General features: G+C 43.3%; 1 protein-coding gene across 1 annotated transcript in view; it reads right to left on the reverse strand.

Moving 5' to 3' along the window:
• HMGXB4 (HMG-box containing 4) overlaps nt 1-5,337 on the reverse strand; it is a 55,063-nt gene extending 49,726 nt beyond the window's left edge. The window contains exon 1 of the mRNA XM_028827761.2: nt 5,207-5,337. The gene's annotated coding sequence lies outside the window, so the exon portion shown is untranslated. The remainder of the gene's footprint in view (nt 1-5,206) is intronic.
• Nucleotides 5,338-6,000: the final 663 nt, after the last annotated feature.

The raw sequence follows: 6,000 nt of genomic DNA on the forward strand, positions 1-6,000 counted from the left end.
AAACAAACCTTGAAGGATCAAACTGTCTTTAAGTATCTTCACTGCGTCACAGAACAAAGCTCAAGATAGTCTCTAGGAATACAAATATCCAGTGCCCAAACAAGGTAAAATTCACAATACCTGGCATTCAATAAGAAAATCTCCACGCAATGAAGAAAAGCAGGAAAATGTGACCCACAATGGGGAGGAAAATCAATCCTTATAGACAGACCCAGAAAAGACACAGATGACAGAATTAGAAGACAAGGACAATAAACGCAGTCATTATAACTATATTCCATATGTTCAAGAAGGGGGAGGGAAGATTAAGTGTGCCGAGCAGGGACACAGAAGATGTAAATGGGACTCAAGAAGTCATCTAGTTCCAGGAAGATGACGTGGGTGTGCGTCTTCCTATCCTTGCTAAGTATAACTAAACACCTTGAACCTTATATACAAAACAAATGCAAGACGATACTTCAAGGTGGGGAGAAGGCAGAACAACTGGGGACCTCAGGACCTGAAGAAGTTCCTTGGGGTTTCTTTTTGCCTGATATATACCAGATGGGGTGCTGGAGGAGTGGGCAACGTATAAGAGCCAACAGGGGCACACAAGGCCCAACAGAAGCGCGCTCTTTCTAGCCAGCCACCAGAAAAGTGGCAGCCTAGCAAGACAGAGAACTTTGAGAAAATAATTGCTCCACTCCACCACAGAATAGGTGGTGGACCCACACCACCTGTGCCAGCAAAGGCTGAGTGGGGAGCCCAGACTTCCACCCTCTTTGAGCACCTCAACCCTGCCCTCCTGCACCCCCTTCCCATCCCAGGTGGTGTCAGGGAAGGTTAGGAGGAAGCTGGCTGGGGTAGTGTCAGAGGCGGCCAAGGAGAGAGTCAGGACTGCCACCACTGCCTGGCAGTAATGAGGTCACCCTGGACCTGGTGTCAGTGGGACCCTGTGGGGATCAATAATGAGGCGCTCCTGCCCCTCCCACCCAGGAGAGAGCAGCAGAAGCCTAGCAGAGGGCCGAAGCTCCTACTCTTGGGCAGCAGTAATGAGGAACCCCCCTCTGGTGTCAATGGTGGCAACCTGGACTTCTACCCCCAGCTAGCAGTAATGAGGCAGCAGCCCTCTCTTCCCCCTGCTGGAGTGGTATCAGGAAAAGGTAACTAAACTGAAGGGTTAAGTAAGATCCAGAGTCTCCTAACATAATACCCCAAATGTGCAGATTTCCATCAAAAAGCACTCATCCTACCAAGAACCAGGAAGATCTCCAGCAGAATGAAAGAAGACAATTGATAGATACCAACAGCGAGATGACAGAGACGTTACATTTAACTGTTAAAGATGTTAAAGCAGCCATCATAAAGATACTTCAGTGAGCAATTATGAACATGAGTTAAAAAAAGAAAAAAATTCTCAAGAGGGCTGTAGGCAGTAAAATAAAAAACTAGAATATAAATACAAAATATTAAAAAGAGAAAAAAGATAGTCTCAGCAAAAAAAAAGAGAAAGTTTCATAAAATAAAAGATGAAAAGAAATAAAGAATATATAGAAGAGCTAACAAAAAACCTAATAGATGAGCTCAACAGCAGAATGGAGGCTAAGCAGAGGAAGTAGAGGGACAAGTGAACTCAAAGACAGAATATTATAAAATAACCAATATGGGCCGGACGTGGTGGCTCACACCTGTAGTCCCAGCACTTTGGGAGGCCAAGGTGGGTGGATCATGAGGTCAGAAGTTTGAGACCAGCCTGGCCCACATGGTGAAACCCCGTCTCTACTAAAAATAGAAAAAGTTAGCTGGGCGTGGTGGCAGGCGCCTGTAATCCCAGCTACTCAGGAGGCTGAGGCAGGATAATCGCTTTGTTTGAAATGTTTCTTCCCCGGTGCTGTAAAGAAATAGTACTTGAACATAAATTTAATGTTCTCAGTAAGGTCATTTTTATACTTTTTGTAGAAAGGGTACAGTTGCCACCAGTTTTGTTACGAGAGTATACTGAACAAAGGAGACAGGGTCATTTATAATCTGACGCCTGACGTGTTTACCCTTCTGCTGTGTCCAGTTTCCATTGGCTGGAACAGTACCTCGTATTTTGTATTTGTCCCGATTGGCTAGCAACTTAGAACTTTTTAAAAGAGGCAAAGGCAGAGGAGAACAAAGGAAGGAGGAGGTAACTTGTGGAATGCTGAGAAAGGTAAAAACACCTTTAAGTAAGGAAGAGGAACAGGCTATGACCTAATAAGTATGCCAGGGCAAATATTTAGGCTAAATTGTGGGAGTTAAGAATATAAAGTACATTGATTTCTTTATTACGGCTAGTAGATATTTAAGAATGTTATTAGCACAGGTCTTTGAATACATTTTGTTTTTAAGAGAAGTTACTATTTATTCTTAATTAGATGGGGAGGACAGTTTTTGAAGAGGAACCTCTATGTTACTTTTTACAGCTTGAACCCAGGAGGCAGAGGTTGCAGGAGGCAGAGGTTGCAGTAAGCCAAGATCGCGCCATTGTACTTCCAGCCTGGGTGACAGAGCAAGACGTTGTCAAAAAAAGAAAAAAAGAAATAAACCAATATGAACAATAGAAAAAAAAATAGACTGAAAATAAAATGAGCAGGGTCTCAGGAATTCATGGGACTACAACAAAAGATCTAACATTCCTATCATGGGTCTTAGAGAGAGGAAATAAAAGGGCAGGACTGGAAGAGTATATGAAGAAATAATGGCTGAAAATTCCCAAATTTGGCAAAAGACATAAGCCTAAATATTCAAGAAGGTGAACACATCCCAAAATAGATAAACCCAAAGAAATTCATTCCAAGACGCATCATAACTAAACTTTTGAAAACTAAATACAAAAAAAAAAAAAACAAAAACACCTTGAAAGCAGCCAGGGAAAAATGTTTTCCTTATACAAGAGAAACAACCTGAATGAGAAAAAAGTTTCTCATCAGAAATCATGGAGGCCAGAAGGAAGTGGAGCAATATTTTTCAGGTGCATTAAGGAAAGAACTGTTGGCTAGGCACGGTGGCTCACACCTGTAATCCCAGCACTTTGGGAGGCCAAGCTGGGTGGTTCACTTGAGGCCAGGACTTTGAGACCAGCCTGGACAATATGGTGAAACCCTGTCTCTACTAAAAATACAAAAATTAGCCAGGTGTGGTGGCACATGCCTGGAATCCCAGCAACTTGAGAGACTGAGCCACAAGAATTGCTTGAACCCTGGAGACGGAGGTTGCAGTGAGCTGAGATCACACTACTGCACTCCAGCCTGGGTGGAGTGAGACAGAGTGAGACCCTGTGTCATCAACAACAACAACAAAAACAACAACAACAACAACAACTGTTAAATATCTGTGACAGTTCATTTACTTATCGACTTGACTGAGTTAAGGGATGCCCAGATAGCTGGTAAAGTGTTATTTCTGGGTGTGTCTGTGAATGTGTTTCTGGAGAAGATCAGCGTTTCTTTTTTATTTTCTTTTAGATGGAGTTTCGCTCTCGTCACACAGGCTGGAGTGCAATGGCGTGATCTCGGCTCACTGCAACCTCCACCCCTTAGGTTCAAGCAATTCTCCTACCTCAGCATCCCAAGTAGTTGGGATTACTGGTGTGAGCCAACACACCTGGCTAATTTTGTATTTTTAGTAGAGATGGGGTTTCACCATTTTGGCCATGCTGGTCTCGAACTTCTGACCTCAGGTGATCCACCCGCCTTGGCCTCCTAAAGGGCTGGAATTATAGGAGTGAGTCACCACGCCCGGCCCTATACATTCTTTTTAGGTGCCAACAGAATATATGCCAAGATGGACTACATTCTGGGCCATAAAACAAATCTCAACAAATTTAAAAGAAATCATACAGGGACAATTTTGTTCACAGACAAAAATGGAATCAAACTAGAAATTAATAATAGAAAGATAATAGTAAAATCTCCATACGCTTGAAAACTAAGCAAGACACTTCTATAGAGTCCTTGAGGCAAAGAGGGAGTCTGAAAAGGATGAACAAGTACCTTAAACTGAATGAAAATGAAAACACAACATATCAAAATTTATGGGACACAACTAAAGGTGGGCTGAGAGGGACATATATAGCACTAAATGAATATATTAGAAAAGAGGTCTAAATCAGTAATTGAAGCTCCCATCTCAAGAACCTGGATAAAGAAGAGAAAACTAAATCCAAGGCAGAAGAAGACAAATTATACAAATAAGAGGCAAAATCAGTGAAATTGGAAACAGGAAAACAATGGAGAAAATCAGTGAAACAAAGGGCTAGTTCCTTGATAAGACCAGAGAGAGAGCGAGAGAGCGAGAGAGAGAGAGAGAGAGAGAGAGAGAGAACGCATGAGAGAGAAGATTACTATTATCAGTAATGAAACAGGAGATAGCACTACAGAACCTGCAGACACCAAAAGAATAATAAGGGAGTATTTTGAACAACTCTACACACATAAATTTGACAACCTAGATGAAATAAATCAATTCTTCAAAAAAACACGAACATTTATTACCACAAATAGATCTTTTTACTAGCCCTATAACTATTAAGAAATCGAAATTATAAATTTAACAACCTAGATGAAATGGATCCATTCTTCAAAAAACACACACTATTACAAATAGATATTTTTACTAGCCCTACAAACTATTAAGGAAACCAAAAATTTTAATTTGAAATTTCTCAAAAATTAAATCTCCATGCCCAGATGATTTTGCTAGAGAATTCTCCTAAATGTTTGAAGAAGAATTTTTAAAAATCTATAAAATATATTCCAGAAAACAGAAGAGAACACTTTCAAGTCTCTTTTATGAAGCTAGTATTACCCTGAGAGCAAAACCAGAGGAGACAGTATAAAAAAGGAATCTACAGATTAATATCCCTTGTGAATATAGGCACAAACATCCTTAGTAAAATATTAGCAAGACAAGGGATCATGGCGGACAAGAGGCAGGACTAGATTGCAGCTCTGGATAGAGCAGCATGCGGAGGCTTGCATTGTGAATTTTAGCCCCAGATCGACTGCAAGAACAAACCAGCAATCCTGAGAGGACCCACAAACCCTCTGAAGGAAGTGGACTGCTCCTGCAGGACCTGGGAGACACCCCAAATACTGTGAGTGCCCCAATTGCAGAAGTGGGAAAGGGAGACCCCCCTCTTGTGAACACACACCCCCAAGGGAGAAACTGAAGGTCTGTTTGAGGAAGTTCTTGACTTTACCTGGAGCTGAGTCAAGTTAGAGAGCTGAACCGAGCGAAATACAGGGGTAGAGGAAGCAGCAGGGAGGCCCTGGGAGCTCAATGGATCCCCAAGCAGCCCATTCCTGCCTGGCACCACCGGGATCCATCAGGAGGGTGGCCAGAAGAGTAGGGAGTGAAACTCCACAGGGGCAAGGACTTTTCTAGCTGAACTTTGTAACAATTTGAACGGGGCAAGAAGCCTCTCGGCCAGAACTCGGGGGAGGGCACAAGTCTGGCTTGCAGACTTCACAGGCAGGGGAAGAACTAAAGCCCTTTTCTTTCCCCACTGGGAGGCAGAAAGCCTTGGGCAAGTTTTCAAGTTCAACTTACCCTCCGCCTGGAAACAGATTTGGGGCTGTTGCAGGGGGCACGGTGGGAGTGAGACTGGCCCTTGGGTTTGCATGGGAGCTGGATAACCCCTGTGACTGGCTTTTCCCCTCTTCCCTGACAACCTGCATGACTCAGCAGAGGCAGCCATAATCCTCCCAGGTACACGACTCCAGTGACCTGGAATCTCACCCCCATCTCCCATAGCAGCCAGAGCAAGACTTGCCCAAGGGGAGTCTGAGCTCATACATGCCTAGCCTTGCCCCCACCTGATGGTCCTTCCCTACCCAACCTGGTAGCTATAGACAAAGTGTGTCCAGAATTAATCCCTTCCAGTGGGTTCTTGGCCTTGCTGACTTCAAGAATGAAGCCGCGCACCCTCGTGGTGAGTGTTACAGTTCTTAAAGATGGTGTGTCTGGAGTTTGTTCCTTCAGATATTCAGATGT

The sequence above is a fragment of the Macaca mulatta genome, chromosome 10, assembly GCF_049350105.2.
Source record: "Macaca mulatta isolate MMU2019108-1 chromosome 10, T2T-MMU8v2.0, whole genome shotgun sequence".
In the NCBI taxonomy this organism is placed as follows: Eukaryota; Metazoa; Chordata; class Mammalia; order Primates; family Cercopithecidae; genus Macaca; species Macaca mulatta.